The sequence below is a fragment of the Mus musculus genome, chromosome 15 (genome assembly GCF_000001635.26).
Source record: "Mus musculus strain C57BL/6J chromosome 15, GRCm38.p6 C57BL/6J".
NCBI classification, from domain to species: Eukaryota; Metazoa; Chordata; class Mammalia; order Rodentia; family Muridae; genus Mus; species Mus musculus.
The window spans coordinates 75,372,310-75,398,941 of record NC_000081.6 but is presented as its reverse complement, the minus strand read 5'-3'; the positions used below and the strand labels follow the sequence as shown (position 1 = coordinate 75,398,941).

The following is a 26,632-nucleotide window of genomic DNA, read 5'->3' as shown; positions in this document are numbered from 1 at the left end:
GCTATACAGAAAAAAACCCTGTCTTGAAAAGACAAACAAACAAACAAACAAACAAAACTAAAAAAGATCAGAAAAAGAAGGTCCTAGCCTTTTCCCTCTCCCTAAGGAGTGGAACCACAGTCCCTAGAGATTTCCTGTCATCAAAAACTGACTTAGAGGGAAGCCAGAGAGCAAGTGAGGAAGAGGAGGAAATAGATGAGGAGCTTCAGCTTGATTCACAGGAGACCAAGGTTGCTGCATCACCTCTGGCCAGGCATGATGATATCCCACCCTGCTATCACTATCAACTGCTAGATTTTAAGATTTTGGAAAAACTTAAAGCAGCAGTGTCTAATTATGGCCCCACTGCCCCCTTTACTTTGGCACTCCTTGAACCCTCTACAGAGGGATGGCTTACACCTAAAGAATTTTTACAGCTTGCTCAAGCTGCAGTCACTGTTGGCAACTTGGTACTATGGAAATCGGAAGTGACAGAGACAGCAAAAGAAATCAAAATTAAAAAACCCTGTGTGACCTGACACTAAGTCATTGACCATGAGGAAGATTTTGGATGAACCACCTTATAACACCTTGGAGGCTCAAATGCTCTTTTCCCCTGGCCTCCTGGCTCAGGTTCATCAGGTGAGCTTGGCCTCCTGGAAAAAAGCTGCCCCCCCAAATCAGGCTCCTCTGCTGCACTCACTAATGTGATGCAGGGAGTGGACAAGCTTTACAATTCTTCCATTAGCTTCCTTATGGAGATAGCTGAGGGCTTGTTTGGGGTCCAAGAGCCTGAAAACCCCCTTTATTAAATAGCTTGCTTTTGGAAATGCCAATAGTACCCCACCCGGGGATCCATCCCATAATCAGCCACCAAACCCAGACACTATTGCATATGCCAGCAAGATTTTGCTGAAGGGACCCTGATGTAGCTGTCTCGTATGAGGCTATGCCAGTGCCTGACAAATACAGAAGTGGAGGCTCACAGTCAACTATAGGATGGAACACAGGGTCCCCAAGGGAGAAACTAGAGAAAGCACCCAAGGAGTTGAAGGGGTCTGCAACCCTATAGGTGGAACAGCAATATGAACTAACCAGTACCCCCAGAGCTCGTGTCTCTAGCTGCATATGTAGCAGAAGATGGCCTAGTCAGCCATCATTGAGAAGAGAGGCCCCTTGGTATTGCAAATTTTATATGCCCCAGTATAGGGGAACGCCAGGGCCAAGAAGTGGGAGTGGGTGGGTAGGGAAGCAGGGTGGGGGAAGGCTATAGGAAACTTTCAGGATAGCATTTGAAATGTAAATAAAGTTAATATCTAATAAAAAAATCAAAAGAAAAGAAAAGAAAATGCCAATACTACTTGCCAAGATATTCTTAAATACCACCATTCTAAGTCACTTTCAGGATATGTTCACCTTTGTACAGGCACCAGAGCAAGCCATGCCATTGGCTTGGCGATTGGTGCCACCCTTCAGAGTGCGGGCTTAAGTAACTCTCAAAAGAGTTGTTTTAATTGTAAACTGCCTGGCCACTGTCTGTGAGAATGTCCCCATCCCTGCCAGAGTCGGAGACCTCCCCTCGAGGGCCAGGGAGACACTCCTCCCTCATGGCCACCACCGACCACCCTGTGTCCCCATTGCCACAGGGGCCGACATTGGGCCAATGAGTGTAGATCCAAAACAGACAGCCAGGGTCATCCCATACTGCCACTGCATTCGGTAAACTTCCTGGGTGGGGGGCAGTCTCTAGCCTCCATCTCCTTCAGGACAAGCCCTGGGGTGATAGAGTTTGTACCCCAGGAGATTTCTCATCACACACCCAGTCTGTTGCCCAACTCTGGTGAGCTACAAAAAACAGCCCAGGATTGGACCTCTGTGCCACCTCCATCACAATACTGACCTCTGAAGCGGTCATTCAGGCTGTGCCTACAGACATACATGGCCCCCTATCCCCAAATACCTTTGGCATAGTCCTGGGAAGAGCTTCACTTTACTTAAAGGGACTCCAGATCATACCTGGAGTTATAGACCATGACCATCAGGGAGAAATTCAGATTCTTGCAAGTACCACAGGTGGTGCTGTGTTTATACCAACACAACAGACCATTGCCCAACTGTTGCTGTTTCCCAGGGTCTCTACTACAAATCCCTACCATAAAGACACCAGGGCCCCAGGTGAGAGGGGAATAGCAGAGGCCTTTTGGGCCCAAAAGATTACTTCCTCTCGCCCCATGCTTACCTTGACATTTCAGGACTTTTAGACTTGGGAGCTGATCCGACATTTCGACAGGCTTTGACCAGCTTCCTGGTTGCTGACTGATCCAGCCACCCATTTACAGGGGATTGGGCATTCTAAAAACCCTCAAGTCAGCCCTCAGACCCTTAGGTAGACAGATCAAGAAGGAAATTCAGGCACAGTAGTCCCATACGTGATTCCCGATTTACCAGTCAATATCTGGGTGAGAGATATCTCTCCCAAATGAATGTTTTCATGTGCAGCCCCAATGAAGCAGTGACAAAACAAATGCCGGTCCAGGGATTCCTGCCAGGACAAGGATTAGGAAAACAAGCACAGGGCATAAAAGAATCATTGACTGTGGTACAGAAATCCGACTGGCGAGGTTTGGGATCTCAGTCTCAGCCTTTTCCATAATGGCCATGGTCATGCCTACTCCCCAGACTCACGCAGAGAAAATTTCCTGGAAAGACACTGCCCCCATCTGGGTTGATCAGTAGTCACTAACTAAAGAGAAACTGGCAGCTGCAAAACAGTTAGTGCAGGAAAAATTAGTAGCTGGTCACATTGAGCCATCTTCCTCCCCCTGGAACACCCCAATTTTTGTTATTAAGAACCTTCTTAGAATTGGGAACAAAACACCCATGGGAGGAGTTACAGAGACAAAGTTTGGAGCTGAGACGAAAGGATGGACCATCTAGAAACTGTTATATCCAGGGATCCATCCCATAATCAGCTTCTAAACGCTGACACCATTGCATACACTAGCAAGATTTTGCTGAAAGGACCCAGATATAGCTGTCTCTTGTGAGAGTATGCCGGGGCCTAGCAAACACAGAAGTGGATGCTCACAGTCAGCTATTGGATGGATCACAGGGCCCCCAAGGAGAAAGTACCCAAGGAGCTAAAGGGGTCTGCAACCCTATAGGTGGAACAACAATATGAACTAACCAGTACCCCCCAGAGCTCGTGTCTCTAGCTGCATATGAATCAGAAGAAGGCCTAGTTGGCCATCAGTGGAAAGAGAGGCCCATTGGTGATGCAAACTTTATATGCCTCAGTACAGGGGAACGCCAGGGCCAAGAAATGCGGGTGGGTGGGTGGGGGAGCATGTGAGGGACTTTTGGGATAGCATTGGAAATGTAAATGAAATAAATACCTAATAAAAAAATAATACCTAAAAAAAAAGAAAAAGTCTGGCAAGTGGAGACTCTTACAAGATCTCTGTGCTGTTAACAAAGTGATGAAACTTTGATCCCATCACTTGATGGGAACTCTGTAACTGGACCCTCCATCTTTTACAGAAACTGCTCATACCTTTACCTCAAAAACTTTATTTGCTCCCATAGCCAATCCTCCCTTGCCTCCATTCAGACCAAAAACCTTATCCTCACTTTAGTGAATTAGACCTTCCTTATGCTCAATGCCACCTCCCCTAACCTTGTTGATAATTGCTGGCTGTGTTACTATTCCTAACCACCTTTTTATGAAGGCATTGCTGTTCCTGGCTGTTTTACCCCTACAAATAATTCCCACCATTGCTGCTGGTAACCTGGAGTGTGGAATGGTTTATCCCTCTCCCAGGTCTTGGGATTGGACCTCTGTGTGACTGACTCATAATACACCTACTTCACAGTATGCCCATCTTTGTAATGTTACCCTTGCACCTGATATTAGTAGCCAGTATTTAGTTCCTCCAAATGATACTTGGTGGGTTTGCATTGATGGCCTCATCCTTTCTGCCTTTCAGCCAGTGCCTTTTGTGCAAAATATTCTGATTTTTGCATTCTTGTATAATTGTTCCCTTGATTGATTTATTATCATTCAGAAGAGTTTTTTCATTTGTGAGATTGTCTGCTGATTCCTTCCCTTCACTTGTCTGCCAGCAAAAAGAGCCCCTAACTGCCATCACCATTGTTTTTTGGCCTTTTACTCTGAGGTAGTGTTTGTCTTTATCCCTCAGGTGGGTTTCCTGTAAGCAGCAAAATGTTGGGTCCTGTTTGTGTAGCCAGTCTGTTAGTCTATGTCTTTTTATTGGGGAATTGAGTCCATTGATGGTAAGAGAAATCAAAGAAAAGTAATTGTTGCTTCCTGTCATTTTTGTTGTTAAAGTTGGGAATCTGTTCTTGTGGTTGTCTTCTTTTAGTTTTGTTAAGGATTACTTTCTTGCTTTCTCTAGGGTGTAGTTTCCTTCTTTGTGTTGGTGTTTTCCCTTTATTATCCTTGGAAGGGCTCGATTCGTGGAAAGACATTGTGTGAATTTCTTTTTGTCATGGAATACTTTGGTTTCTCCATCTATGGTAATTGAGAGTTTTGCTGAGTATAGTAGCTTGGGCTGGCATTTGTATTCTCTTAGTGTCTGTATAACATCTGTCCAGGATCTTCTGGCTTTCATAGTCTCTGGTGAGAAGTCTGGAGTAATTCTAATAGAGCTGCCTTTATATGTTACTTGACCTTTTTTCCTTACTACTTTTAATATTCTGTCTTTATTTAGTGCATTTGTTGTTCTGATTATTATGTGTTGGGAGGAATTTCTTTTCTGGTCCAGTCTATTTGGAGTTCTCTAGGGTTCTTGTATGTTCATGGGCATCTCTTTCTTTAGGTATGGGAAGTTTTCTTCTATAATTTTGTTGAAGATATTTGCTGGCCCTTTAAGTTGAAAATATTCATTCTCATGTACTCCTATTATCCATTGGTTGGTCTTCTCATTGTGTCCTGGATTTCCTGGATGTTTTGAGCTAGGATCTTTTTGCATTTTGCATTTTCTTTGATAGTTGTGTCCATGTTTCCTATGGAATCTTCTGCACCTGAGATTCTCTCTTCCATCTCTTGTATTCTGTTGCTGATGCTCACATCTATGGTTCCTGATTTCTTTCCTGGGTTTTCTATCTCTAGAATTGTCTCCCTTTGGGTTTTCTTCATTGTTTCTAGTTCCATTTTTAGATCTTGGATGGGTTTGTTCAATTCCATAGCCTGTTTGGTTGTGTTTTCCTGTAATTCTTTAAGGGATTTTTGTGTTTCTTCTACCTGTTTAGCAGTGTTTGCCTGTAGTTCTTTAGGAACTTCCACCTGTTTAGCAGTTTTCTCCTGTAATTCTTTGAGGGATTTTTGTGTTTCCTCTTTAAGGGCTTCTACTTATTTAGCAGTATTCTTCTGTAATTCCTTGAGGGATTTTTGTGCTTCCTCTTTAAGGGCTTCTACCTCTTTAACACTGTTCTCCTGTATTTCCTTAAGTGAGTTATTAATGCCCTTCTTTAAATCTTCTACCACCATCATGAGATATGATTTTAAATCCGAGTCTTGCTTTTCAGGTGTGCTGGGGTATCCAGGACTCGTTGTGGTGGGCGTACTGGATTCTGATGATGCCCAGTGTTCTTGGTTTTTGTTAGTAATATTCTTATGTTTGCCTTTCGCAATCTGGAAATTTCAGGTGTTAATGATTAATCTGTCGTTGGTTGGAGCTTGATCCTCCTATGACTCTGTTAGCCTCTGTCAGTACTCCTGGGAGTCCAACTCTCACCTGAGTTCCAGTGGTCAGAGTACTCTCTGCAGGCAAGCTCTCCTCTTGTAGGCAGGTGTCCAGCAGTCTGGAGCTCTGATCCACCTCCCGAGTTCTGGGGTCAGAACCCTCCCTGTAGGCCAACTCTCCTCTGGCAAGGAATGTGCCCAGGAATCTGGGTCTCAGCTCTGCCTCTTGGCTGAGGATGAAGGCCTGAGGGGACCCTGACCAAGAAGCTCTGTTGCTTCTATCACCCACGTGCTCTCAGGTGATCAGGAGGTCCTGGGTTTGCTAGGTGTCCTGTGGCGTGGAGAGTCCTCTGGTGCCCTAGATGCCCTCATCCAGGTTCACGCCAAAGATGGCAGGGCTAGCCAAGACCTGAATGCATCCCAGCCTCTGGTTGGGTGGGATTCCTTTGTCACTGTTCCTGCCAGCACAAGACCTTCCGGGATTCTTTGGAGATGATGTTGCATTCAACTCACCCGTGTTCCCCAGGTGATTCTGAGGTTCTGAGGTGTGGAGAGCACTCTGGAGCCCTTAGCAGCCTCCACTGGGATCAGAAGGAAGATGGCGGGGGTCATGGTCAGGGTTTTTAAGGATAAGAAAACATTACCTGGGATAAGAAAACATTACCTCTTGAAGATACAGGACAAGACTCGCTCATCAGACAGCAAAAAGTCACCAGGTTGTTTGTATGTACTACATACAGTCCTGGCATTCCAGAATAGGTAATCTGTATGTTTATCTTTTCTGGCTTCTCCAGTACTTAGCCATGTACACAAGACACTCACAGATGATCATTACAATGAGTCATTGCTCTGGTTGGAAGCCCCTGGCTTCTGCTACACTATTAATACTGGTCTTGCCCCAGAATTCCTCTCTGATGTTGTTGCCCTGTTGTTGGGGCCCACAAGCCCCTGGCATCTCAGTCCCCATCATGTCCCTGGGCCATCATCTTATAACTAACCCTCTTTTGTTTCTTCTACTATCTAGCTTCTGTTCCTGTAATTGACTTGGGACATTCCATTGATATCACTGTGTTACCTTGAGATAAAACCAGTTTTGCCTGAGTACCTGGGCAAATTCCGTTTGTGGTTTGTAGCTTTGTAAGCCCTTTGTCTCCCAAGAGTAAATGCGACTTGATCAGATTTTTGTCTTGTCTCCTTTTTGTCTCTTGCTTCTTCCATTTCTCACACCCTCCTTCAGAACCCTTGCTGTTTATTCTTGCAGGTCGGGCGACTGATGCCCAATATGGGGTTCTATTAAGAGGGCTTCAGTGAAGAATGCCCCAGAATTTCTGTTCAGCTGATTTTGTGTGGAAGACTTCCTCCACTCGAGCCTGTTGCCTTGATTAGGGATCTTGGTGGGTCCATGGTGATCATGGGACTGGCACTTAGTAGCCACTAACTCTTTGTGGAAGGTTTGAAAAAGGCTTTAAAGGTGCGAGGGATAAAGGTTAAAAATACATAACTTACCTGCATTTTTGATTTTGTAAAAGAGATTTGTCCACGGTTCCTCCATGAAGATACCACTGCTCTTAAAAGATGGGAGCACATGGGTATTGCTTTCCAAGATTATTACAAAGATTTGGGCCAGTGGTGTATAAACCTTGTAAAAGGACAAAGTAAAGTTAAAATGTGTTTTGTGTATGTGTTTAGAGCTATGCTAAAATCTAAAGAAGCAAAGGTGCTTTTCGTCTTTGGACCCTGACTAGAGTTAGTTTACACCCAAGGCATGAGAGAATGGGTTTGTGAAAAGTGTCCTCTCTGACTATCTGGGGATGCTTTGGTGAAACAGAAAGAAAATAATCATAAGCTGTTTCAGAGCTCTTCTAGGGACAAGGAGGAGGTTGGGAGATGTTGTGCCTCCTCTCTGGCTCCTACTGGAGAAATGCTTGGTTCTGGGTCCCTTTTGGACATCTAGTTTTCTTCCCTCTCTATCTATTTTATGTCCTTGGCATGCCAATCCTGCCATGTTTGTCAAAACTGACTGTTTAATGTTAAGTCTGTGTTTTTGTTTTGTGGTTTGATTGACTGTTGTTCTGTGTTTCATGTTCAAAAGAAAATGGTTAAATTTTTTCTGCCTGTGCCCCTAGAGTGCTGGGATTAAAGGCCTCTGTCACTGCACCTAGCCAAAATTGGGATTTCTGACTCTTGATTTTGTTAGCTTTTCCTGCCCCCTTCTCCTCCTCATCCTTCTTTATCTGAAAACCCAGTTTATTTTTTCTGTTGTTGACAGACCAGGTCAGTGTGACCATACTTTTCTACATGTGTAATAATCTACCAAAGTTAATTTTCCTATAATTCTGTCAATAAGTTTTGAAAATCTTAATCTGACAGTATGTTCAAATAAATCACCCCTTAAGGTTCAGCCAGAAATCTCTCAAATCTGCTTTTTAATACTGACCATACTACAGAGCTGACTTTATGACAGTTGAGTGTAGGAAGTTGATATCTTCATGGGCTTTGACTTAGTTTCTTAGATGTCTAAAAGTCTGGCTGACTCCCTGGAAACTATTAGCAAGCATCTTAAAAAAGACAAAATCTTTAAGCAAGTTCTCATAAACATCTGTCAGTTTTTGTTTTTGTTTTGGGGGATGGGCCAGTGGGTGCAGGATGCCTATATATGTGCCTGGGCTCCATGAGCCTGCAGTGCCCATGAAGGCCAGAAATAAAGGGTATTGAAGTCCCTGGAGCTGAAGTAGCAAATGGTTGTGAATAATAATAAGCTTCCTTGCCAAGAAGAAAAAGACTAGTGAGAATTAGTTGTCTAAATAAGATCAAAGATGGATTTAAGTCTAATATATGTGTGTGTGTGTGTGTGTGTGTGTGTGTGATCTATTGAATTTTTAAAAAGATACCTTACTTTTAAAAAAGAATTATATTTTCTCCATATGTAAGAGCACTCATATACTCATGTACTTCTAAATTTGTAAAATATTGTTAAAGTAAGCTATTACATCATTTCCCCTCCTGTTTGATGTGTTTATAAAATGATAAAGATGTATTAAGACATGTTCTATGGGTATGTGATTAGGTATGGGGGAAGGGGATGTGTCAGCAGGCCCATGCCAAGGTATCCCTTCCCCTGGAGACACCAGACACATGGAAGTATAGTATAGAATAGAGATTATTTAGGGTATGGGGAGGGGAGTTAAGAGGGTAGTAGAGGTAAAGAAAGGCAAAGAGAGGGAGAGAGTAGAGAAATAGAGGCCAGCCATGACCACGTGGAGAAAGGGGGCAATGGAATGGGGAAAGAGAGGGAGCAAAAGAGCAAGAAGTAAGAGAGAGACACAAGAGAGAGAGGAGGGGGGAAGTAGCCCATTTTATTTTATTTTTTACATAAAATCAAATTTTCTTTTTTTCTCTTTTTTTAAAATTAGGTATTTATTTCATTTATATTTCCAATGCTATCCCAAAAGTCCCCCACACGCTCTCCCACCCACTCCCCCACCCACCCACTCCCCCACCCACCCACTCCCCTGTACTGAGGCATATAAAGTTTGCACGACCAAGGGGCCTCTCTTTCCACTGATGGCGGACTAGGCCATCTTCTGATCATATGCAGCTAGAGATACGAGCTTCGGGGGGGGGGGTACTGGTTAGTTCAAATTGTTGTTCCATCTATAAGGTTGCAGATCCCTTTAGCTCCTTGGTTACTTTCTCTAGCTCCTCCATTGGGGGCCCTGTGATCCATCCAATAGCTGACTGTGAGCATCCACTACTGTGTTTGCTAGGCCCCAGCATAGTCTCACAAGAGACAGCTATATCTGGGTCCTTTCAGAAAAATCTTGCTAGTGTATGCAATGGTGTCAGCATTTGGAAGCTGAATAAGGGATGGATCCCCGGATATGGCAGTCTCTAGATGGTCCATCCTTTTGTCTCAGCTCCAAACTTTGTCTCTGTAACTCCTCCCATGGGTGTTTTGTTCCCAATTCTAAGAAGGGGCAAAGTGTCTACACTTTGTTCTTCATTCTTTTTGAGTTTCATGTGTTTCGCAAATTATATCTTATATCTTGGGTATTCTAAGTTTCTGGGCTAATATCCACTTATCAGTGAGTACATATTGTGTGAGTTCTTTTGTGATTGGGTTACCTCACTCAGGATGATGCCCTCTAGGTCCATCCATTTGCCTAGGAATTTCATAAATTCATTTTTTTAATAGCTGAGTAGTACTCCATTGTGTAAATGTACCACATTTTCTGTATCCATTCCTCTGTTGAGGGGCATCTGGGTTCTTTCCAGCTTCTGGCTATTATAAATAAGGCTGCTATGAACATAGTGGAGCATATGTCTTTTTTTACCGGTTGGAACATCTTCTGGATATATGCCCAGGAGAGGTGTTGTGGAATCCTCTGGTAGTACTATGTCCAATTTTCTGAGGAACCGCCAGACTGATTGTACAAGCTTGCAATCTCACCAACAATGGAGGAGTGTTCCTCTTTTTCCACATCCTTGCCAGCATCTGCTGTCACCTGAATTTTTGATCTTAGCCATTCTGACTGGTGTGAGATGGAATCTCAGGGTTGTTTTGATTTGCATTTCCCTGATGATTAAGGATGCTGAACATTTTTTTCAGGTGCTTCTCAGCCATTCGGTATTCCTCAGGTGAGAATTCTTTGTTTAGCTCTGAGCCCCATTTTTTAATGGGGTTATTTGATTTTGTGGAGTCCACCTTCTTGAGTTCTTTATATATATTGGATATCAGTCCCCTATCTGATTTGGGATAGGTAAAGATCCTTTCCCAATCTGTTGGTGGCCTTTTTGTCTTATTGACGGTGTCTTTTGCCTTGCAGAAGCTTTGCAATTTTATGAGGTCCCATTTGTCGATTCTCGATCTTACAGCACAAGCCATTGCTGTTCTATTCAGGAATTTTTCCCCTGTACCCATATCTTCGAGGCTTTTCCCTACTTTCTCCTCTTTAAGTTTCAGTGTCTCTGTTTTTATGTGGAGTTCCTTAATCCACATAGATTTGTTCTTAGTACAAGGAGATAGGAATGGTCCAATTCACATTCTCCTACATGATAATCACCAGTTGTGCCAGCACCATTTGTTGAAAATGCTGTCTTTTTTCCACTGAATGGTTTTTGCTCCTTTGTCAAAGATCAAGTGACCATAGGTGTTGGTTCATTTCTGGGTCTTCAATTCTATCCCATTGGTCTACTTGTCTGTTGCTATACCAGTACCATGCAGTTTTTATATAGGGTCTGCCTACTTAGCTGTTGCCAGGTAACTGTGGGGAGGAGCATACCTGGCTGTTGCCAGGTAACTGTAAGGTGTAGTTTAGATAGAATTCTAACACCTTTCCTCCCATCCAAGCCATTTGGTGTCTCTCAAAAAATTTAAGACCCCATTTATTTAATTTTAGTTATATACACACTAACACACATGAACACATATGCTTGTAACTATATAAATACAATGTGCACAGGCTATATAATGTTAGTTGTGTGAATCTAATTTCAGAGCTGAGTACTTGGCATTGGTTTGGGAGTTCTTACCTGTGGAGGACTGTTTTCTCTACTCTCACAATTTCTTTTCATTGCCTGTAGTTCTATGTGTAAGGCTGGGACCTGTAAGGTCCCCCCCTTTGTGATAGCATGTCTGTCTATTAGTGTCATCTGGGTTCAAGTCTTATTTAGGCAGCCATGCTGTCGATATTTCATAGGTATGAGGCACCTATTTGTAAGTGTTTCTCTCAGTTTGGAGCAGGATATCACTTGGTCTCTGCATTTTGATTAGCTGTGATTTTCTTTGATGGTCTCAGTTTGTTACAAAGAAAAGTTTTGAATGACAGGTAAGGACTACACTGATTTGTGGGTTGCCATTAATGTTGGCATTTGGTCTAGGCTCTGCCCAACAGTTACTCAGCAACAGCCAGGTGTGTCTGACTCACTATAAACTGAGCTGATTGCCCCATCCTAATTCTATTGCTCTTTTCTCTTACACACTTGTCTCTTACCCTTTCCCAACTCTATCCACATGCTCATGGCCAGGCTCTAATCCTCTTCTCTCACGATTTCCCTCCCCTGCTGCCTCTCTTTCTCTACTTTTTCTCAACTCTTCTACCAATGCCCTGAATAAACTCTATTCTATACTATACAGTCATGAGACTGGTACCTCAGGGGAAGGGATGCCTAAGGATGGGACTGCAGAGGCACTCCCTTCCCCTACACCACACTGCACCTCCACCAAACATCCCTGGATTCTTGTTTTTTATAAGTACAACAATTAGTTCCTGTTGCATAACATAATGATGACCAGGAATGACTTATGGAAGAAAGAATTTATTGGGATTTATCGTCCCAAAAGATTGGAGTCTATAATGTTGGTGAGCCATGAGAGCAAGGAGCACACCTGACAACACCTGAGCTATCTCAACAGAAAGCAGAGAAAGCAGGAGAAATGGGGCAAGGCTATAAACTTTCAAAACTCACCATGACTTACTTTATCCTTCAAGGCTCCATAGCCTAAGGTTCCATAACCTGAGGTTCTATAACCTCCCTGAGTAGTACCACCACTGGATATGAAGTATTTAAATGCATTAGCTAATGGGGACAGTTAAATCAAACTGCCACAAATGTCAGTCATTTCAAGCCTTCACTACAGCTTCAGGTGGGATGTTAAACCTCTTCTGGTGACTAATAGGTTTTCTCTGCCTGTGAAATAAACCAATGCAAGTGAAATTAAAAGATAGAAAAAAACAGGTTTATTTGAGGGCATATCTCATGCAGGTTCACCTGTTCCAAGGAATGAGGCCAGGGAAATCCCTGGGGAGTCAGGAGTATGGAGGGTGAGGGGAGTGGAGATGAGGGGTGTGTGAGGAGTCAGGGTGGAGGGTTTAGGGGGGTAGGTGTTTGGGGATGGCACGAACACAAGAAGAGAGAATAGCAGAGGAAAGGAGAATAAAAGAGGGAGAGGAAGAGAGAGAAATACAGAGAGAGAGAGAGAGAGAGAGAGAGAGAGAGAGAGAGAGAGAGAGAGAGAGAGCAAAATTCCCTGATTATATAGGAAAGATTCTCTGGGGAAGGGGAAGCTCAGCCTCTTGGCTGCAAAGTTCAGGGCAGAAGTGTGTTCCTGATTGCTAGCCACACCTTGCATCAGGTAGGGACTGAGGGGGGCTGGAAGAACATGAAGGCCAGGTCTGCCTTGATGTTTTAAATAGGCACCTTAGCTGCTTGTCCTGGGTCTGAAACCCAACAGTGACCAACATTAACCTTTTCTACCTGTTGAGAAAGCATTGAGACCTTGCTAGATGCTGGCTCACATTGGAAACATTGCGATAAGTAACAGTGATGTCTGGGAGGGTTGTATTTGGTTTGCACTTTCATATTACTGTTGATTATCAAAAGGAAGTCAGGACAGGAACCCAAACAGGGCAGGAACTTAGAAGCAGGAGCTGATGCAGAGATAATGAAGAGGTGCTGCTACTGGCTTGCCCTCTCCCCCCCCCTGCCATACCCCAGCACCCCATGGCTTATTCAGCCTACTGTGTTATACAGCTCAGGATCACCAAACCAGGGATGGCTCCACCCACAAATGTTTGGGTTCTCCCCCATCCATCAGCAATTAAGAGAATGCTTTATAGCTATAGTATATGGAGGCATTCTCTCAATTGGCCCTCTAGTATTATTTGTACTGGTTATCATAATCAGCCCCTGCATTCTCCAAAGGGTTAACAACTGTTCGATAAAAATGCTAGAATCACTGTGTTAGGTCTGAAATTACTGCACTGAGACTAACACTCACATACACAACAGGTAAGAGTGTTTCAAGAAACCAAGAAGTCTGCATGTAGGGTGTAAAGCCACTTATTAAAATGGAAAGCCAGATGAAAGGCACAAGTCTTGTATGGAAAACTAGAGGAATTTTAACAAGGTCTTGGTAAACTAAAATTTTATTGGTGGGCTCCAGGGAAGTTACATGTGTCGGTTTCTGATTGGCTTCTCTGTTAGTTTTACTATACTTGTTGAGGCCACGTGGAAATTCCAGTAGTCAACTCAGTTCCCTGATGCTCCCAGAGCCACCAATGATTAACAGCCCATTGTTGCAATCTTCTGAAACTTTATTTCCAAAGTTTGTATTTTTTCAAGGAAACGCTCAACTGCCACTCAACAACATTATTGAAGATAGCCTAGAATTTGACAGGGACACTTAAGTTGAGGAGAAAAGGAGAAACACACTGGACTCCATTTTGAAGGCAGGAATCCTTTATGTTGTATTGTTAAAAATAATTCTGGCTCTGTTTCCTGGAACCTTATCTCCACATCCCATGGCTGTAACTTGTTTTGGTCACCTTTCCTAACCTCCCTGAATTATGTGAAGACTTCACTGTTTTCTTGTTTGCTTGTTTTGTTTTTAGTTTTTCTTTTCAAGATTTGCCCTTACTGCTCCACTGTTTTCCTAAACTTTGCAATGACTCTGGAGTTTATTCCTAAACCTTTTAGCTAGTCTGGTGGGTCACACTTTTAATCCCAACACTCAGAGGCACAGACAGGCAGATCTCTGTGAGTTTAAGGCCAACCTGGTCTACAGAATGAATTCCGGGACAACCAGAACTACACAGGGAAAACTGGTCTGAGAAATAAAGGAGATGGGGTAGCCCTCCAGTTGAAGTAGGGGCTTATGTAGGACAGTTAATTAATGGAGTTTTGACTGATGCCTGACTCACAGTAGGTCCAGTAGGTCCTCAAACACATGCTGTGATCATTTCTCCAGTTCCAGAATGTATAATTAGGATAGATATACTTACAAATTGGCAGAATTCTCATATTGGTGCCCTGACCTGTGGAGTGATGGGTTTTATGCTTGGAAACGCTAAATGGAGGCCTTTAGAGTTGCCTGTGCCAAAGAAAATAGTGAATCAAAACCAGTATTGTTTCCTGGAAGAATTGCAGAAAATATTGTCACTAACAAGGACTTGAAAGATACAGTGGTGGTGGTTCCCACCACATCTCCCTTTAACTCTCCTATCTGACCAATGAAGAAGATAGATGGATCATGGAGAATGACAGTTGACTATGGAAAACTAAATCAGGTAGCAACTGTGATTGCAGCTATTGTACTATATGTAGTTTTGTTACTTGAGCAATTTAACACATCTCCTGGTACCAGGTATGTAGCCACTGATCTAGCAAATGCCTTCTTCTCAGTAACTGTCCATCAGGACCCCCGAAGCTATTTTCTTTCATTTGGCAATGCCCCAAGGATTTTTGCCTCAAGGATATAGTAACACTCCTGCCCTCTGTCATAAATTAGAAGGGTTATTGATCCTTTTTCTCTTCCAGAAAACATAACTTTTGTGCCCTGTATTGATGATATTATGCTGATAAGACCAAGTGATCAGGAAGTAGCAACCAATTTGAACTCATTGTAACACATATGTGTATCAGAGGATGTGAAAAAAAATCCAACCAAAATTCAAGGACCCTCTACATCAGTGAAATTCTTAGGAGTCTAGTGGTGTGGAGCATGTAGAGATATTCCTTCTAAAGTACAAGATAATTTATTGCACCTGGCCCTTCCTACCACCAAGAAAAAAGCACAACATTTAGTAGGTCTATTTGTATTCTGGAGACAGCACATACCTCACTTGGATGTGTTATTCAGGCCCATTTACCAAGTGTCTTGGAAAGCTGCTAGCTTAGTGTGGGGCCTGGAACAGGAGAAGGCTCTTCAAGAGGTCCAGGTTGCTGGACAGGCTTCTCATCCGTTTGGACAACATGATTCAGCAGACCTGATGGCACTTGAGGTGTCAGTGGCAGATAGCGATGCTGTTTGGAGCCTCTGACAGGTTCTGGTAGGTGAATCACTGAAGAGACCTTTGGAATTTTATAGCAAAGTGGTACCATCATCTGCAGACAGCTATTTTCCCTTTGAAAAACAGCTCTTGGCCGGCTATTGGGCCTTAGTGGAAACTGTACTTTGACAATAGGACACCAAGGTACCACTATACCTGAACTGATCATGAGCTAGGTGTTATCAGACTCTCCAAGTCACAAAGCAGGACATGCACAGCAGCAGTCTATTATCAAATGGAAGTATTATATAGGTGATAGGACCCGAGCAGATCCTGAAGGTACAAGCAAGTTACATGAAGAAGTTGCTCAATTGCCTATGGTTTGTACTCCTGTTACAATGCCATCTGCTGCCAAGCATTCACCTATAGCCTCATGGGATGTTCCCCATGATTGGCTGACTAAAGAAAGGAAGACTAGGACTTGTTTTACTGAAGGCTCTGCATGTTATGAAGGGGCCACTGAGAAGTAGATAGCTGCAGCATTACAACCCCTTTCTGAGACAAACCTGAAAGGAACAGGTGAAGGAAAATCTTCAAAGTGGACAGAACTTCGGGCAGTACACATGGTATTACAGTTTGTTTAGAAGAAGAAATGACCAGATGTATGTTTGTTCATTGACCTGTGGGCTGTAGCCAATGGATTGTCTGGATAGTCAGGGATTTGGATAGATCAAAATTGGAAAGTTGGTGACAAAGACTTCTGGGGGAAAAGTCTGTGGATCGATCTCTCCAAATGGGCAAAGGTTGTCAAGATATTTGTGGCCCATGCAAATGTTCATAAAAAGGTGACTTCAGCTGAGAAGGAATTCAGTAATCAAGTGAATATGATGACCCATTCTTTGAACAGTCAGCCTCTTTCCCCAGATATCCCTGTCATTGCTCAGTGGGCACATGAACAAAGTGGCTATGGTAGCTGAGATGGAGGTTATGCTTGGGCTCAACAACATAGACTTCTACTTACCAAGAATGACCTGGCTACAGCTGCTGCTGAATGCCAGTTCTGCCAACAGCAGAGACCAACCCTGAGCTACAGATATGGCACTATTCCTAGAGGTGACCAGCCAGCAACCTAGTGGCAGCTTGACTACGTTTGGCCACTTCCTCCGTGGAAAGGTCAAAGTTTTGTGCTTACCGGAGTAGATACTTATTCTGGTTATGGATTTGTCTTTTCTGCACACAATGCTTCTGACAAAACCTCCATCCATGGCCTTACAGAATGCTTATCCATCCTTCTGGTATTCCACACAGATTCTTACCACGGAACTCATTTCACAGCCAGAGAAGTCCAACAGTGTGCCCATGATCATGGAATTCAGTAGTCTTACTATGTTTCCCATCATCCAGAAGCAGCTGGTCTGATAGAATGATGGAATGGCCTTTTGAAAACACAGTTATAGTGCCAATGAGGTGGCAGCAGCATGGAGGGCTGGAGCAGAGTTCTTCAGAAGGCAGTATATGCTTTGAATCAGTATCTGATATATGGTACAGTTTCTCCCATAGCCATGATCCATGGTTCCAGAAATCAAGGGATGGAGAATGGAATACTTCCATTTACTATCACTCCTAGTGACACTCTAGAAAAAAATGTTTCTTCCTGCCCCCACCACTCTAGGTTCTGCTGGCCTAGAAGTTTTGGTTCCAGAGGAGGAGTGCTCCTACCACGAGGCACCACAAACATTCCATAGACCTGGAATCTCGGGCTTCCTCCTGGTCATTTTGGGCCTCTAATACCCTAAGCCAGTAGGTGAAGAAAGGAATAACCATTTTAGGATGGGCAATATATCCAGATTGCCATGGAGAAATTGGATTGCCTTTCCACATTGGAGGTAAGAAGGATTATGTCTAGAAAGCAGGAGATCCCTTAGGGTGTCTCTTAGTACTATTATGTCTTGTGATTAAAGTCAATGGGAAACTACAACAGCCTAATCCAAGCAGGATGACAAAGGATTCAGACCCATTAGGAATCAAAGTATGGGTCACACCTCCAGGAAAAGAGCCAAGATATGCTGAGGTTCTTGCAGAGGATAGTGGAAATACAGAATGGGAAGTAGAGGAAGGTAGTTATAAATACCAGCTAAGGCCACATATGAAGCTGCAGATACAATGATTGTTAAGTAATACGAATTTTTGTTTTATTTTGTTAAGAATACATTTTTTCTTACTTCCAATTTCTTGGATGCCAATTGATATTTAATTCGAGATACTAAAAGAATGTTCCCAAGGGACATTGCCCCATTTTAATTTACAAATGCATTTGGGATTGTACAAGGAACAGTTATATCATAATAGGAATATTCATGACCTTGTTATTGTTTCAAGAAGACATAAGATATATATTATTTGTGTCAAACTGACAAGGGGTGGATTGTATTCCTGGTTGTCAACTTGATTATATCTGGAATGAACTACCATCCAGAAATGGATGGCTCACCAGTGACCCTGATCTTGAGGCTGGCACATGCAAGTTTCTGACCTGGATCTTGGCATGGAGATATTGAGGCATAGTAGCTTGCATCCCAGGAGACTAAGGATATCTCTGAGTACAAGATCATCTAGGACAAAGCAAGTCCTAGATCCAGTCGTTATGGTAAACACCTTTAATCTGGTCCATACCTTCTACTGGAGACCTGCATAAGGACATTGGAAAAAGGTCAATTTTCTCTCATCTTTGTTTGCTTGCCTTTTGAGACTGAACAACTGCTGGATCTTTGGACTTCCATTCACAGCTGATGCTGACCATTGTTGGGGGAGTTGGAATACAGACTGTGAGTCATCACCAAATTCCCTTACTATATAAAGACCACCCATAAGTTCTGTGACTCTAGAGAACACTGACTAATACAGAGGGTCAGTCCATTACCATCAAGGTGGGAGCATGGCAGCATCCAGACAGACATGGGGTAAGAGGAGTTTGGAATTCCACGTGTTATGAAGGTAGCTAGAAGACTGACTTCCAAGGAGGTAGTAAGAGGGTCTTAAACCCAATTCCACATTTTCACACCTACTGCAACAAGGCCACACTTCCTAATAGTGCTACTTCCTGGGTCAAGCATAAAAATCCAGCACAAACAAATACACACAACTGAAGAAAATTCAAAGCAGATTTTTAATTTTCAAATTTTGCAGCCCCATGTGTTGAAGCCCTGAGTCCCCAGTCTCCCTGTTTTCATGAATGCATTGTTATAGGGTTATTAACTAAGACAAAATGATGCCATTAGAACAGATCTTACCCAATTGGAATGATCTTTGAAAGAAAGAGTTCAGGGCATGGGGGTGTGCAGAGATAACCACCTTCTGTGGGAAAAGATGCCACCTTCTGGCCAAGGAGAGGAACTTGCTCTGTCCACAAGGCTCTCACAATCTTGCAAACCTCTGCAAGCCAGTCTGGCCTTGAACTTGAGGTCCTTCAGTGCAGGGATCAAAGGTTGTTCTCCGTACCCTGCTCTCCACACCCACTATTAAAGGATTTACCTGGAAATGCAGAACCATCAATAAGGTCCTATAATAAGTAGGCAGAGCTAAGGGGGAAAAGTCAGCCAAAATGCAGGATAGGAGGTCAGCACACCAAGCCCGTGATGTTTTTTATAGACTACCAATGAAGAGCAAGAAGAAGTGAAGGGAACAGTTGTTCTACAATAGCCTAAAGAAGAAGCAGGGGAGCTGGAGAGATGGCTCAGCGGTTAAGAGCACTGACTGCTCTTCCAAAGGTCCTGAGTTCAAATCCCAGCAACCACATGGTGGCTCACAACCATCCATAATGAGATCTGGTGCCCTCTTCTGGAGTGTCTGAAGACAGCTACAGTGTACTTACATGTAATAAATAAATCTTTAAAAAGAAGAAGAAGAAGAAGAAGAAGAAGGAGGAGGAGGAGGAGGAGGAGGAGGAGGAGGAGGAGGAGGAGGAGGAGGAGAAGAAGAAGAAGAAGAAGAAGAAGAAGAAGAAGAAGAAGAAGAAGAAGAAGAAGAAGAAGAAGAAGAAGAAGAAGAAGAAGCAGATACCTAGGAATAAGTTTAAATAAGGGCGCACAAGCCTGGGACTTAAAGCCGTGCAAGAAATGAAGGCAGGCCTAAAGAAATGGAAGAGTATTCAAGGCTTAAAGATAGTAAGGGTTTTTACTTACTTAATAATAATTATGTATTAATCGTATATTATTATGTGCACACATGCATGTGACATGTGCATGTGTGGAGGTCACAAGGCAACTTACAGGAGTTCTCCTACTCTGCAGATCCCAGGGCTCAACCTCAGATTGCCAGGTGGAGGGTGGAGAGAGAGTTGAGGAAGGAAGGAAGGGAGGAGATGAAAAAGCAAGGAATGGCTCTTACTGAAATTCACATGAGATTGGAAGGGTCACAGAATTTGGTGGGGTGAGTCTTTGATCCCAGGTCTCCTAAGGCAGGGACAGGAGCATCAGAAGTTCAAGAGCATCAAAGTTTTAGCAAGTTCCTGAGTTACTTGAAATTGTGTTTCAAAGAAAATGAAACAACAACAGCAACAAAAGAAAACCTAAACAAACTAAAACAAAAGCCAGTGCAATACACACAGACAGGTGTGAGCAGAGTCAAGAAATCCACACTCAAGTACATGCTGGGGTGCTTTTTAACAATACTCCCATGTCTGTCTCTGTGGAAAATAATAGTGTTTGCACAGCTGGTTCTGCGAAAGCTGGGTACCATCAAAATCGATCCTTACCTCAAAAACCACACCAAAAATAATAAAATAAAATAAATAAAATCAACCTAACTATATTCACAGTTTCATCTCAAGAACTAAGCAGTCACTCTTAGTTGACAAATTCTTTGGCTTTTAAGGAGAGCAGCTGCTTAATTTTTAAAAAATTTTTGTGCTTGTTTGTTTCAGATAATACCCTTCAAAGAAAGCCACTTAGAACCAGCCCAAAACCCCTGTCACCACTCAGTAGACCATAAACTTGCTTGCTGTCATGCTCAATTCTGCCCCTAGGCAAGCTCCTCTCTGCAATTGAATTTGGGATTGAAGCTGTGACCTCTTCTGCCCTGACATAGTAGCTTAGTCTCGAAAGTATAAGTTTCTCCTTAACCTTCCTGACTTATTTAGAGAGGTGAGCTTTGGGACTCTCATTTCTTCTTTTCCTTGCATGCAAGAGCAGTTTCTTGGAACAAACACACTGTGTTCAGTTAGAAAACTACAGTTGTTACAAAACAGGAGAACTCCATCGACCTAGGTTTGGTTATGGTGCCTTACACCAGAATACAAGTAATAACAGAGACCCGGACTTAAGAATAAAAACCTTAAGTGGGTTGTGGTTGTGCTGACCTGCAGGCCCAGCACTGGGGACAGTTTGCCTGCTCATAGGAATGAAGTCCTTGGGCTCTGAGGCACTTCTATTGTGAAACATGAAAAAGCCAGGTGGTGGTAGAAGAAGCAGTGACTGCAGGATATGGCTTTGATGGCTATGTGTTGGAGCCTGCCTGGTCTAAATAGCAAGACCCAGTACAGCCAAATTTACAAAGAGAAATTCTGTCTCAAACAAACAAACAAACAAACAAACAAACAAACAAACAAACAAACCAAAAAAACCCATGAAGCAAAGCAAAACAACAAAAACCAGGAAAAGGCTGAGCAAGCTGTCTCCTTCCCTAGCTTTCTGAATGGCAAGCACAAGCCACCCATGGTCCCTGCCCCTCTGCCCTCTTAGTCCTCCAGTACCATGGTCCTCCCCAACTTCATGATCCTTTCTCCCTATCTGCTATAAAAACTCTGGCTAAGTCTTACACAATTATCATGTTGGCCTGGAGGAAGTAAGTACTAAAAATCCCCCCCTTTTTTGGGAAGCCAGCTGGGAGGAGCTCTGAGAAATTTAAGTACTTACTTCAGTTCACATCTGACAGAACTTTCCACTGTGCCTGCAACCCTGTCAGGAGGGAGCTGCAAGGTGGCAAAAGGAGAGTCCTCAAGATAGGGTTGTGGTTGGGAGTGTGGGATTAGGAAGGAAAATCTGGATGGGTGGTAGATGAAAGAAGTACGCAGACATGTATTCTTTGGGTAAGCTGCGTAGAGGGTTGGACAGAGGGAAGATTGAATGACTGAGCTGAGTGAGAGCCCAGGGATGTGATTGGCAGTCTATTAACTGGCTTCCAACTTCCAAGGTTTTATCTGTGCAGCCCTTTTCCAAAAATGGACAATCCTCATGCTATTGTGTGCTCAAATTCCTGTGTGCTCATCCTTCTTGTGGCCCTACTGTGTGCAGAAAGGGGTCAGATGGAAAATGAGAGAGGTACAGGAGGGTACAATGGAGATGGAAATGGGCCTCAGGGTTGTGGGTACATCTGTACCTCCATTGTGTGCTCAGTACCCGAGATGTGCTGGGGTCATGGGATTGGGAATTGACTTGTGGTGGGTGAAGCCTCTTGTGCTGAGGTGCTTTACTGGGTCTATAAACCTGCCAGCACTTGCCATGCTACAATCTAAATATGCCAGCAGGACTCTTGGCCCTCACTACCTTGTCCACCAACCCTGGCCTCCAGAACAGCATGTCCTTCCTTAGACTCTACCCTTCTGACCTGGCCTCTCAGTCAGGCCACTGGTTTACATGCAAACAAATTGGCAGAGCCTTCTTTTCCTGTATCAGCTGCCAGCTCAAGGGGTTTGGGATCATTAACTCTGGGAATTTGACTTTTTCTTATACCCTAGCCCATTCCATATGAGGTCCCAATGTTAGAACTTCCCTCATCTAAGAGGTCTGAGCTCTTAGATACCCCTGTACTTCTAGTTACATCTGTGTTGCAGAAAACTTCATGGTGAGCCTCAACTTTGAGGTGCACTCTGGAAAGTTCAGTGCTCTGTCATGCTCCAATACCCAGGGGCCAGGTCAGCAGGTGTAGGGTTGGATAGGTCAGAAAATCCCTCCCCTTCTTGTGACCCAAGTACCTGTTTACATACCAACTCACTGCTTCAGCAGACATTTGGTATCTATGTCTTCCCAATATGGTGGCTGTCTCTCAAATACTGCTTGGGGTGCAGGTCTCTCCTGTGGGGCTGGCTATCTGTGATAGCAGCACTGAGCATATTTGACCAACTGTGGCTCTTGGTTCACTTTTGCTTTTGGTAGAGTTTAGTGTACATTAATGTTCTTGCTCTGTTCTGTGTGAAAGTAAAGACATTGGAGAGGAGGGGTCTGGTCTTGGAAGCACATTACCTAGCTCTAATGTATTGTCTTCTGCCACATACCGGGCCTAACTAGCCCCCCTCAATCCATGGGAATCAGGGGTTCCAGCAGATGGGCATAGGGTCGGCGGAAATTGGGGTGACAAACAGACTCTACACAAGGGAGTGTGGATCTGAATGTAATTTGTCTCAAAGTAAGCACCGGTCTTATAAGTGACTTTTACACAAAACAGAGGAATGCCTACATGGAAGGACTGGCAGGAATCAACTGAGATAAAATTTAATGTTAACAGCTGGGACCAAAAAACAGCTCCACCTAAGATCCACTTAATCTTAGAAGTCAGGGGCAAGGGCTTCATGCCCTTGCCATAGTTCCTATTCTAGTCTATTGTATAGTCCACCTTCCCCCTAGGCCATTGTAATTACTTGTGTATGGGTGTAACTCAGCTATCTATAGTTCTAAGTATCTACTCTGGTTCCTCCTTAGATCACAAACTTCCTTCTTCCTAGATAATGGTAAATTCCTGTGTAGGGCAGTGACTTAGCTACCCATGCCCAGGGTTGGCTCAAGGACTGCCTAGAATCTATCTTAGCTATATGTCAAAAGTTCAATCCTTAGAAGTACTTATAATAAAGCAATATTAAGGGAAAGCACACAGATCCATTTCCCAACTAAAGCAAGGACATTGGAGCATTCGTTATAAGGGATGCCACAATTCCAGGAGACTAAGTTTCTGTGAACTTTTTGCCTCGGGATAGTGCCCAGGTTTTCGGGACCTTGTCACTACTGGAGTGGATGTAGCAGTCTTCCTTCTCAGCTTGGGGGCTAGAATGCTACCATTGTGTGGGGATCCCACTTGATAACTTCTGCAAATCACTTCCCTGCCACTACCGTGATGGATTCTGCATTGCTCAAGGGGCAGAAATTATTATGGGTAAGTTCCCTGTGGTCTATATAAAGATGGGTGAGAATAACATGGGACAAAAGATCAGGTCTGGACACTTGTTGAGGATCATGGTTCCCCTCCCTCCAGGTAGTACTGAAAGACTCTGAGAGGAGCCCATCGCTCAGGCCTCAGGACAATAGCGGACACCCAAGAACTCACAATAGACCAAGCTTGATGCAAACCACATGAGGCTTTATTCGGGGAAAGCCAGAGCTCTGGGGACAACTCATATCCCACGCAGGGGTAGAGGAGTCGACCTCGAGGGGGAAGAGGTCCCAGTTTTTATAGGCCCTCAGGGGGGAAAGGAGAAGAGGGGGAGTAGGGGATTTCCAGATCTAAACAATGTCTATTCTCAAGAAATGGGTATGGGAGGGGTACAAGGAAAGAGTCTGGTGCAGGTGTAGCAACTCAGGATTGGCCGGGCTGTGGTTGCTGGGGAGATTTCCTGACTCTTTCTCAGCAACCAATATCACAAACATCTGGCAATGGGCTTCATCAGTGGGCACACACATGGGTTCAAGGAATGGTCAAAACATTGGCAGACACACAGGTTCAAGGAGTGGCCAGAGCATTGTGCACCTCTATTTTTCTAAATCAGTGAAGCTAGTTCTGCTAACAATGACATCTATCTTGCCAATTTCAGGGCTTCTGTGACCTTTTACATTCTGTCAGGATCTTTCGGTACTTTCCTGATGTTGGAGTTGGACTCCTGCAAAGTGGGGGCTGTTGGGATCCAGAGATGTGCTGGGATGTGGATCATAAAACGGGGCTACCCATTAGCATGCATGGTGTTCATCATCCCACTCTATTGCCAGTGTAGTCATGTGATGCTCCTGCCTATATGTTATGTCTAGGGTCTCACTGGCTCACTGACAGACCAGGAGAGCTGGAAGTATCTAGTGAAACTTTCCATTTAATGAAGGAATCTGGAGTTTAGGCTAAAGGAATGACTTAGGAAATTGATAGAAAGTAGACCTTAGGACATATCAGATCCTCCAAAGTGCCAAATTCCAGGCCTATCCTCCAGATAGATAAGGTAGGAGCAGCCCTTCCATGCTGTCCAGTTTCCTGTTCTGACCACAGCCTGCCTGTCTCCTGGAGTAGGTCTCCTAGATATAACCGCCTGGGGAACAGCAAGAATCTGAGAGGCTGGTTGCCCTTTCTGCTGTGCCACTGGGTGATCTGACACTGTGCTGTGTCTTTATGGGATGTGTGTGTGTGTGTGTGTGTGTGTGTGTGTGTGTGTGTGTGTGTGTATGTGTGTGTGTGTATAAATGTGGGTACACGTGTATGAATGTATAGAATGTAATGTATAGAAAGCTATGAGGACATCCTTATTCCATTCCTTATACCATTCCTCAGACACTGTCTAATTTTTTATGCAAATGAGTCTTGGTTCTCGTGGAACTAGAATTGCAGATAGTTGTAAATCACACTGTGGGGTCTGGGGACCAAATCCTGGACTTCTGTAAGTGCAATAAGTGCTGTTAACTGCTGATCCATTTCACCTGTCCCAACCACCTTGTTTTTTTGAGACAAGATCTTTCACTGGGACCTAGAATTTGCCAAGCATGCTGAGGGTGGAGAAGAGGGAGGTATAAGAGAGTTCCCAGGACCTCCATATTCCATGTTCCGCAGTACAGAGATTAAAACCAGTACTCCCATGCTTGGTTGGCTGTGTATATGGTTGCTGGGGATTGAATTTTCATCCTTATGCTTCCATGGGGCAAGCACTTCACTGACTAAGCTGCTTCCACAGCACATTGCTTGTAACGGCACCTGTGTATACATGTTTGAATGTACATGCACTGGGGGGTACAAGTGTTTGGGACCCAGAAGTTGATGGGAATTTTCTGACGAGTATTTTATTTACTGAGGAAAGGTCTCATACTGAACCCCAAGTTTGCACATTGAATTGGTCTATCCAGTGAGCTTACTCAAGGATCTCTATCTTTGTGTCCTAAGCACAGAGATAAAACTAGGCAACCATGTCTGCTCATCTTTTGATGCATTGTAACAATGGGAACTGGGGTTTTCATGGTTGTGCATGCAAGCACTTTATCAACCAAGCCTAGTTTCCAGCCCATGGTTTTGATTTTCACTTTGTTTGTTATTTGAGACAGGGTCTCACTCTAGCCTCAGGATAGGCTAGAAGTCCCCATGTAGCCCAGTTTCGAGTTGAACTCATAAAAATTCTCCTGCCTAAGTCTTCCAAGTTCTGGGATTACAAGTCTGAGCTACCATGTCTGGCTTTAACATGCCTTAGAGACAAGTCTGGGCCATTCATGCCTACTGGCATATGGACCAGACATTGGGGCACTCTTTTTTTCCCTTCATTAGAAGTGAGTTACTCCCTGATGTCTTCTAGACTGTCACAGAATCAATCAATGTAAAGAATCTCTGCCTAACCATCTGCCCGACTAATCTTGAAAATACCGAGTTCCTGCCTACTGCATTTAAGACCAAAACAAGAAAGTGCTCTTTAGAACTGGGGTAACCCTCTCTCTTCCCTCAGCATCAGCCCCACAAACCATGTGGTCCCCCACTCTAAGATGGCTAACATGAAGTAGCTAGTGTGTCTGGCTGAAAGGTCAGAGATATGAACTGGCAGGCAGAACTCAGTGGACTTATTGGAGCAAAAGAAAAACATAGGTCTTGACTGGGAAAACAAAGGCTTTATTATACTCAACAGGGGGACATTGAGTGGCACATATGGGAAGCCATATGCCATGCTGTGTTCAACTTCTAAGTGAATACTTCCTGTTGCAATGAAGACCTCTGCAATGCAATAGTTCCCACTGGAGGCAGCACCTGGACCATAACATGGGCTGGCCATGTTCAGTCTGGGCTCAGTCCTCCTACAGACCTTACTGTGATGGTCCTTCCATTGACCTCCATCTTTGTCCTTTTATCCTCATGTGTAAGCACTGCTTGCTGGAGCCCTCTAGTGATGATTTATCAGTTTTAGAAGTTCCCAGGAGAGGGTATTGAGTGGAAAGCCTTGTTTCAAATTTATAGCCCCTAC

At 43.8% G+C, this 26,632-nt stretch overlaps 1 long non-coding RNA gene across 1 annotated transcript in view; it reads left to right on the top strand.

Annotated features, from left to right (window-relative positions):
• Positions 1-6,061: 6,061 nt before the first annotated feature.
• The window catches only part of Gm28114, a 44,264-nt gene continuing 23,693 nt past the window's right edge, over positions 6,062-26,632 (top strand). Inside the window, exon 1 of the long non-coding RNA XR_875430.3 lies at positions 6,062-6,209. This is a non-coding gene — a long non-coding RNA (predicted gene 28114). The remainder of the gene's footprint in view (positions 6,210-26,632) is intronic.